The sequence below is a fragment of the Triticum aestivum genome, chromosome 7B (assembly GCF_018294505.1).
Source record: "Triticum aestivum cultivar Chinese Spring chromosome 7B, IWGSC CS RefSeq v2.1, whole genome shotgun sequence".
In the NCBI taxonomy this organism is placed as follows: Eukaryota; Viridiplantae; Streptophyta; class Magnoliopsida; order Poales; family Poaceae; genus Triticum; species Triticum aestivum.
The window spans coordinates 71,321,378-71,331,414 of NC_057813.1; the positions used below are offsets into that span (position 1 = coordinate 71,321,378).

The following is a 10,037-nucleotide window of genomic DNA, read 5'->3' on the forward strand; positions in this document are numbered from 1 at the left end:
GTAATAGCCTGGATGGAGGCCAAAGGGAACCGAAGCTCCCAGTCGGGGGAGACAAACACATGATCCAGCACACTAAGGGTTGGGGAAACCTATCTATTGGTCCAGGTAAATCTCGCCCCAACCCTGTCTAGCTCAAGGAGACCTAGGTCCGCAACCCAGTCGTTAAAACGACGAATCTCCGCAAGATCAAACTGCAAGTTGCTTTTTTCCTCGGTGGAGCGAAGGAGATTGAAGTCTCCCCCTACCACCACCAAAAGGGTCACTGAAGAGATCTTGGCATGAAGTTCAGCCAAGAACGCGGCTGACCGACTATGATCAGCAGGGCCATACACCACAATGATCTTCCACTTGAAATTCGTATCGCGGTCCCAGACCTCCATGCTAACAAAGTGGGATCCACGATCCATGGATCCCACCTCGAAGGTGGCATCCTTCACACCTAAAAGGATGTCACCGGAGTGACCTGTCACTCCACTAGATGGCAACCAGTGCCAAGCAAATAGATGTCTGCTAAGGCGCTCAAGTTCCATGAGAGAGAATTCGGTGCGCATTGTTTCTTGGATTGCTACCACATCTATGGACTCATCGCGCATGTAATTAATAAGCTTCCTGCGGCGGCCATCATGATAGAAGCCCCGCACGTTCCAAAATAGAGCGCGCATGATCACTCGCCTAATGGGTCCTCCCGGGACCCAACTAAGGGCACGGTGCAACTAGGCAGTACGAGAGCGCGTCCGACCACGAATCTCACTCGGGTCGGCCTCATGGGGACCCCGACCCCCAGCCCGGTGGGGCGTAAAGGTAGGGGCCTCCGCACCTGCTGCCGCCTCGCGAGCCCGAGTGGCTGCGAGGTGGCCCTCCAAGATCTCCTTGGACTAGAGGGACGCAAGTTGCTCTAAGACCGGGCCTTTCTCGCCACGGAAGACTATAGCCGAGTCGGCCGCGACCTTGGCCAGATGACCAAGTGGAACACCAGCAAAAGCGGAGAAGGAAGAATCACAAATATCATCAGAATCAGGACAGGAGGCCTGGGGGTCGGACGGACCTGTGTCAAGGTTGCGGATGGCGGCGCGCCGGGAGCCTTCTCCACCGCGGTCGGCGAGGCCCCGATCAGCCGTGGAGCGGGCCCGAGCCGGGCACTCTTCCGGGCTAATGATACTGGAGTAGAGGGCGAGCGGGTGGCGGCCCCGGGACTTGGGAGGCTTGGAGGACGTGGGCGAAGGGGGAGCCGCGGGGTCGGACTCCTAAAGGGCCGGCGCCGAGGGGTCCTCCTGGACCGGCACCGTAGAGACGGGCCATGGGGAGGATGGGGCCCGGACCTCCATGCTACCCCGGCTGACACCGCTCCCCTCCTCCTCAGATAAGGACAACAACACAGGGAGGAAGGGAGGGGGAAGGGTGGCGCCAGGAGGGAGGGTGGCAGCCTCATCGAGCATGGCATCAATAGCCTCAATGTCCTCAGACTCGTTCCCGGGGTAGGCGTCGTGGAAGCCTAGCCCCGAGCCATGAGTAGACGAGGGATGGGAGGAGCCGGCTAGAGGGACATCGTCCCCAGGGTCTGTCAAGACGTCGTCAAAGGACTCGGAGCGGGGAGAGTGGATGCGAGGGCGCCGAGGGGAACCCTGAGCATCAGCTCCCCCCCCCCATCCGGCCCCGGCTCGGGGTTGGGGCCACCCCCATCATCCGGGGTGAGGGGATCAGTGGGAGTCCCGCCCTCAACCGAGACGTGCAAGTCTTAGCCAACGTCGTTTAAGAACATTCGAATCGTCATCTTGAGCTTGGAGGGGTCGGGGGACTTGATCTAAATCCGAACAGCAGGTCCCTTGGGTAGAGAGGCGCTATTGACAGCCACAAACTTGCCCAACAGACGGGACAAGCCACAGAGAACTCCCTCATCCCTAGCAGGTGGGGGGAGCCCACGGATCTGCACCCAAACCATAGACAGGGTGGCCACTGCAAGCGGGTCCACAGACGAGACTGAGATGTGGACTAAGAGCTGGTTGAGGGCGAGCGTGAGCCTGGCGCCATGGGTGCCGTAACGGAGACTGACCGGGTCGGGGAAGGTCGCAGTGAACTCCCTGTCTGAGATTGGGGTCACCTCCCAATCCCAGTCGGGGTTGAACAGGTGGCGAAGCTCCTCAGAGATGATGGCCGGGGATGTAGTCTTGCCATCCAAGACCGAAATGAGCGCATTCATGGGTGGGGTGGCCCGGGCCTTGGGGATGTCCATTGAAAGAAGCCCAGGTCGTCGAGTGCATTACCCGAACAGGCTGAGCACCCTGATGGGCTGGTGATCAGGGTAGAGTGTCGCGGGGTGATTCGTCCGCTTACAGCGAAAGCAAGCCGAGGCTTGAGTGCAGTCGATCTGGCAGTGGCCGGCGACCCCACAGTTGAAGCAGGTAGACGTCGTCGCCATCGCTGCCGGAGACGGCGCCGCAACCACTGTGGGGTTGGAGACCGAGGGAGCCTGGCCACCTGGATGAGCCTGAGCACCACGCTTCTTCTTCTTCTTGGCAAAAGCCCCCTGACCATTGCGGTTATTGTTGTTGTTGGGGCCGGCCGGGGGGAACTGCGCCTGAAGCCGCGGTGGATCGTAGCGATGAGGAGAAGACGCCGGCACGCGCTCAGACCGGGCCGGGGAACGGGAGCGGCGGGCCGGCGACCGGTGCATCGGCGACCGGTGGTCGCGGTCACGTTCGTGGTCACTGCCGCGCCAAGGGGGTGACTAGTCACGGTCGCGGGAACCACGCCACCCGGACCCATCGGCCGGAGCCGAGCTCTTGTCGTGGAGCATCGTCTCCCGGAGCTTGGCTTCGCGGCGTGAGCCATCCGGGAAGGGGCGGCGGGCGTCGGAACACGGCGGGGGGTCCCAGTCGGCCTCGCGCCGCTTGGTGCGGGGAGCACTGTCGCCGGCATCACGCACCATGGCGGCGGGCGCGCGGGAGAATGGTCCGGGGTCAGACAGGGGCGAGGGATGGAGCTGCGGCGGCTCGAGGAGGAGAGGAGGCGGGGGCAGCGACGCACGAACCGACACAAACCATAAGTGGGTGAGGCTGTGTCCGCGCCAGGTCTAGGCCAGCCCAAGTGAACCGGAGGACGGCCCAACAGCACAGGGATCCACTTCCAAAGGCCGAGCCGGGCCCAAGCCCTCCCCCGTCCCAGCTGGCCGAGAAGGCCCGGGACGGCCCAACCCATCCGACGCAGGAGGGAGGGAGGGAGGGTGCTAGACTGCTAGGGCACGCGGCTCGCCAACCGCCGCCACCACCCGGGCACCGGACGGCGCCGACACCGACGGCCGGAAAGGCCAGAACTTGGGCGCTCGAACCAGCCCGGAAGACGCCGATGACGACGCCGGAAGCCGCGCCGTAGTCTCCAAGCCCACCACCAAAGATGCAGGTCGCCACGACGCTGCCGCACGCCCCAAGTCGGACCTTCCGGCCACCCCCCAAGACCAAGCTCGGGCCCCTGCGCGCCGGTGGTCGGCAACCGCCGGTGGAGGGGAAGGTGGTGCGAGGCGGGCCAGCGGCCGCACCCGCAGAGGAAGGGGAGGAAGGGCAGGGCCAGGGGCCGTGGAGAGCAACACGGCGACGGCCTCGGCCAAACGGTCGCCAAACCGGCGAGGACGCCGGGGCAGGCCGGCCGCGGCGGCCGCGGCCTCCGCCCAGTCCGCCCAGCACACCCGGCCGGTGGCCACCGGAGCGGGAGCCGTCACCAGGGCAGGTCGCGGGGAGGGGGAGGAGGCGTGGAGGCGGGGCGGGGAGAGGCCGCGGGGAGGGGCGGAGGGCCGGCGGGGCCGGGCGACGAGGGCGCAGCGGCGAGCGGAGAGGAGGCGGGGGAGCGAACGCCGGCGCCGGAAGGCGCCACCGCGCGCGCAATCGCCATCGCCGCGGGAGCCCTCTCTAGCTTCTCTAACGGGAATGTCCAGTCATCTTCTGAGGTGGGACGTTAGCAATCCATCGTACAAAGGTTTGTCTGGAATCCATTTGGCCAACGAGAATTTGGTGTCAAGACTGTTCCCCTTTGGTGTTACAAGCAAAGAAATAAGAGTTGGGGAAGTTTTCTGCTTCAAGTAACCGCACCCAAAGGCCATCGTGGTCCTGTGAGAGTTTCCAAATCCATTTGGTAATAAGGGCGATGTTCATCTTTCTAGAATTCAGAATGCCGAGGCCTCCTTGGTTTTTAGGTGTGGCCATATGATATTTGTGTTTTTTGGCATCGGCTTCCTAGAAAAATCTAGCCTGCACTTTCTCAAATTCAGAGTGTACCCCTTCCCCAAGGATAAACAAGCCCATCGCAAAGGTAGGAATCGCAGAGACGCGCGTTTAGCCAGCGTAAGACGAGGCACTGAAGACACGAGCTTCACTTGCCACAGATCACAAGCAGTACGCTCGTACCTTCACAAGAGAGGAGCACCTTCAGAAGCAGAAACTTGGACTGAAACCTAGTATGAAATAGTCCGATCTGCTTCTTCTACGCTGCTATTGCACCTGAAATTATAGCAGAAATGGAGATAATACTACAAGAGTATGCGGTTCCTCCTCTCTAAGTAAGGCATGAACAATCCGTTGCCTGATGTCTTCATATTGTCTACATGACCCTTTGCTTCACGCTGATTTCTTGCCTCTTTACCGAATCATGAAGCACAGGTTTTTCTTTTGTTTTGCTTTTCCTAAAGATGATTTTCCACCTTGCAGGTTTTCATAGGAGTTAGCGGCTTAGCGCACAGCAAGATATTGACACTAGGATTTGCATCTTTTGACAGAATCTGGGAGTCTGACGATGTATACGGTGATTTTTCTTCCTTGCCGCGTACGGTTCCGACGCGTACAGCCACAAGGCACATCGGCCGCTTTGCGTTAAGAGCGCATATCGCGAAGCGTCTAAACCAATAGACAAGCCTGTATGTTCATGGTCACTACATTTCTAGCACAGCAAATGCCCCGTCCTGGCACCTGACAAAATCCTACGTGAAGCACAAACTTACATGATGGACCAAACACGCATACACCTGCCACTTTTTTTTTCATCAAAGCTAACAATTATATTACACTTTTAGACATTACTACAATTTCTCTGTAGTCAGTAGATCCAAAGCTTTACTGAATCATTAGCTACAGCAAAATGAAATAAAGAATTTCACAAAGGAAGTGCTTTGAAAAATACCAACTGCATCAAGTCAACTAGAGATCACAACAGTAACAAGTCTGACTGAACCTTTTAGTACACTAGTAGGTTGACAATATGCACTAAGATTTCGGATAATAATGATAACTGATTGTTATGGATAAGAGGGCCTATCACAGTATAATTTAGCCCCATGAAACTAAGACATGCCCAGAACAACAGCCAGTGCTAGGCAAACACGGACAAGGGTAATAACATTCTTTGAAAATGAAATGATGCTTAATCTGTAGGTTTACCAGGCATTACTCTGAAGTCTGAACTGGAAATCAAGCAAGCAGGAGTATAAGCGCCAGCAAATTGGAGGGGCATGATTGAAGCAGATTCAGAGGCACACAGACAAATTGTTCAGACAAAAGAAGAGCCAGTTTTTGGGAGGAAACATAGGGGTGGTTTGAAGGTAAAGTTACTACCCCTCAGCATCAGCTAATGGCTCTGAGAACAGAGGAACATAGGGTAGAAATTTGTGTACACTGTTTTTCTCAAGATTAATGATACAGCCAACTTTCTGATGCGACATGTCATATGATACCAAGGTATCACCTCCACACTGAGCCAGGAAAATGGTGTCGCAATCTGGATGAATCTCAACCACCCTGTACTTCTCCCAAGTCATGCTCATAAGTGTATCTATGCTGGCAGTATGCTTTAGGACCCATTGTTTACTGTCACAATCCTTGAGGCACCAGAGTGCTATCTCGGAAACTAGGATTTCATTGCTATTATTGGGAGGAGCTATAGCATAGTGTAAGCACCCCTGCGACAATCCAATAGTACCAAATTTTGAACCATACGGCACACGGATAGTCTTCCACACTTTCCCCTCCATGTCCACCCCCACCAGCACATACTCGTCATTGATGTCCTCCAGGTTACCCATGATGTACATCATACCGCCAACAAAGACACATTTACTCCTGAACAGGGTAGCTTTCTCAACTATCCCGCTGTCTCTATGAATCCAGGCTCCTGTGCGAGACGAGTAGATGTTCACTCATGTGATCAAAGTTTTCGGAAAGGTCCGCTCGAAACAAAGAACATGGAAATGGGACGAGACTGCTGGATCGAAAGCCAGGCCTGCGGTATGGTTAAGTCTGTTCATTGTCTCCTGCGTTTGAGGTTGAGGTGGCAGCTCCACCCACCTCCCGGTGGCCGGATTGCACACAACAAAATGGTAATCATGACTGCTACTGTTGTAACGGCGGTAGAGAAGGAGGCCATTGCAAGCGTCCACCAGGGTGATGCCCTCATCCTTGTTAGGATGTATGTAAGGGAGGGAAGGGTTGAAGGAGGCTGCGCCGCCGGAGAAACCGGCGAAGTGGTGGCGATACCTGCTGTTGTAGAAGGACGTGTAGAGGAAGCCGGCAAGGGTCTGGGGCAGCTTCTTGTGGTTGGCGGGGTCGGCGATGAGGTCGCGCCAGAGCACTGATACGCACTTGAAGCGATGGACGGATCTGGCTAGGAGGCGGGAGAGGATCTCCAGGATGAGGTCGACGTTGAACAGACTGGCTGCCCCCGCCGCCGTCACCTGCGGATGGTCGTCCAGCCTCGGCTTGGTGTTCCTCTCGCAGATCTCCCCCTTCTCCGCCCCGTCCATGGAACTCGGCCTGGTGTTCCCCTTGAAGATCTCCCCCTTCTGCGCCTCCTCCATGGAGGAGGAAGGGCTAGGCAGGGACACGGTCAGGTCAGATCTGCAAATGGAGAGAGGAAATCATGGATCTGCCGGAGAAAAATTAACCCGGTGGTGCCGGTGGTCCTATGAGGAGTCAGAAAGGTACCTTGGTTTGGTTTACGATAGCGACGGGTGCCGGCAGCAGGATGCGGTCGGCGGCATTTCGCTTCTCAGAGGACAGTGGGGAAGAACAACATGGAAGCTAAACTTAGAAAGAGGAAATGGGGATGCTTGGATTGGATAGTCATAGATACAAACATAACAATGACATGTATGTAAAGAATTGACAACTTTGAGAATTTACCCTTTTCCAAACATGACTAGAAGGAAACGTGCGCCTTGTTGTGCGGTTTTTAATGCCACCGCAAACTAAGAGAAAAAAGCAAATAATTTCAATGCCAACACAAACTAAGAGAAAAAACCTAGTCCATCGCCACCTTCTCACTTGCCTCCCCCAACTATAGTTCCTGCATTTGGGCCTCCCTACCAATGTCTTATTTTCCAAAAAATGCCTTCAGTTCTCATGTAAGTCCTATTTGTTAGAAGGGAGAGAGATGATTGGTGGAATAGTTTGTTGTATTTCTTGAGCCTCGTGGGCATATATATAGGAGTACAATCATCTACTTGGAGTACAAGACAAGCCAGAACAAATCCTAGTCTATCTCGTCTTTTCTAATAAACATTATACTCAACATCCCCCCGCAGTCATAACGGTAGCGATGCAGACGGTGAGACTGGAGAAGAATCCGAAGGCAAGCCGACGGACACCCCCCCCCCCCACAGTCGTAATAGTCGACGCATCGCGGAGTCATGGCTGGAGCGGAAACCAATGAGGTTGGTCAAGCAGGCGGTAGCCCTTTGTGCCATTTGTTGATATAGCCGAGAGCGTGTGTGGTGGAGCCGTGGTCGAGGTAGCCGTGCGAAGAATGCCGTGGTCGATGTCGAGTCAGGGTGGCCGATGTCGAGGAAGTCGCCATGGAGCCGCGGGCGCAAGGGGGCGCCGAGTTAGCATGGGCCCGGTGGTGTCGAAGTAGTGGTGCGCCGGAGAGGAGATGTTGTTGACGACGCGTCGCGGCGGGTTTGCCAAGCCCGGAGACATATCGTAGACGAAGGCACGCATCGGTGTTGCCAGCACCGGGCATGCATAGACGGACGAAGACGAAGTTGACGAAACACCGACCAGGCTTGCCAGGCCCGGAGACACGTCGTGGATGAAGGCACGCATTAGTGTTGCCAGCACCGGGCATGCGTAGACGAGGGACCTGCACAAACTGTACGCCATGTCGGAGAAATCAGAGGGGCCAGCAGAGAAGAACTCGACGACGATTGCGGCGTCCATCGGCGCGGGGCCGATGTCACCAATGGTGGTCGGAGTAGACGAAGTGGTCGGGGTAGATGACGGCGACGCTGGCGATGGGCTGGTGCTTGGACGAAGACGAAGAAGGTGGACGGGCGGTCGCGGCGGCTACGTGGGTAGCGGCGGCGGCCAAAGAAGAGTGGCGGCGGCGGCCTGACGGCGGCGGCGGCGGCTAGGTTAGGAGCGCGGCTGCGGTGCTCGAAGTAGGCGAAGAACCCTGACAGCTTGACGAAGACTGGCGCGGATGGTGGCGTTCCCGCGCCAAGGGAGACGTTGCGGCGCATACCACGGAAGGTCGACGTGCGGAGACGGCGGAGTGGACCGCGGGCCGCGGCGCTACGGCCCGAAGGGGCGACGCAGCAGCGGCAGACGGGTCGGGGAGACGGCGGGAAGACCTCTGGGCGGCGGAGGGACAGCGGGCCGTGACGTTGCGGCACAAATGGGCGACACAACGGCGGTTCGCGAGTCGGTGCAACCGCGGGGACGGCCTCGGGATGGCGGCGTGGACCGCGTGCCACGCTCGCTACGGCCCGACGGGGCGACGCAGCGGCGGCGCGAGGGGCGTGGCAACCACGGGACGGCCTAGAGCGCACGCCCTCGGGGCGGAGGGACCGCGGGCCGCGGCACTACAGCCCGAAGGGGCGACCCAGCGGTGATGCGGGTCGGTGCAGCCGGGAGAAGAACCACGGGGCGACGGTGCTGCGGCCCGACGGGGCGACGCAGCAGCAGCCCGATGCTCGATCGGTGGAGAGGCGCTGAACTCAGGGACGGTCTTCACAGGACCTGCGGAGGCGCGCGTAACCGACGGGTCAGGTCAGTTGCGCGACGTAGATGAGGCGGATCGCGGCGGCGAGCGGGTGATCAAGCCGATCGCGCGCGAGGTCGGGGACGCCGCTCGGTGGAGGCGTGGTTATGGCGGAGTCCGAGATGAAGCTGGTGGCGGCGGGCGATAGGGCGGCTATGATTGGCCGCCGCATGGCGCGAGGCCGTCGGGTCGGGGTGATGCAGGAGTCCCGGTCAGAGCAGGGCGGTGACGGCCGGCGTAGATCGACGGGCGGGCCATCGCGCGAACGGCGGCGGTGAAGGGCCGCCGCATGACGCGAGGCCGCCGGGTCGGGGCGACCGGCGGGCCGATGCACGGACGACGCGCGAGGCCGCCGCGTCGGGGCGACAGACGGGCAGACGCGGGGACGGCCCGCGAGGCCGCCGCGTCGGGGCGACAGACGGGCAGACGCGGGGACGGCCCGCGAGGCCGCCGGGTCGGTGAAGAAGCTGGCCAATCGCGCCGGTGTTGGAGTAGAGGTGCACGGGGTCGACGGCGGCAGTGGGCGACGCAAATCGGATCACATAGACCGGAAAACCAAAAAGTAGACGCCGATCAAAGCGACTGGCGAGAGAGAGAAAATCCGGATCAAAGGATCGGGAAAAAAGACTCTCTAGGGAAGCCGACCAACACGACCGGCGGACGAACCCTAGGTACGGGCGGCGCGGCCCCCGGCGACGGTCATGGAGGCCGACCGCCCCGGGGGCGGCACGCAGGTGCGGAAGCATTATACTGAACACTATTCACTTAGAGAGTTCCAAAGAGAGCATTTGATCAAAAGTTTATTTCACCCTAACAAAAGCATATCAGAATATTGCATACAACAATGTGGTAGCTACAGACATATGATACTAAGGCCAAATCCAACGCGCAACCCTAAATGGTCCGGCCGCGTCTATTTGAGGCTAAATGGAGACAAATTGTGCCCCAACATATGGGAGCAAACGAAAAATGTCCGCAAGAATAGCAAACCTGTGAGCTTACAGAAGGAGACAGACAAGGCA

The 10,037-nt window shown here is 58.3% G+C and overlaps 1 pseudogene; it reads right to left on the reverse strand.

The window, feature by feature from the left end:
- Nucleotides 1-5,122: 5,122 nt before the first annotated feature.
- LOC123161545 (putative F-box protein At4g38870) lies at nt 5,123-7,143 on the reverse strand (annotated as a pseudogene).
- Between the last annotated feature and the right edge of the window lie 2,894 nt (nt 7,144-10,037).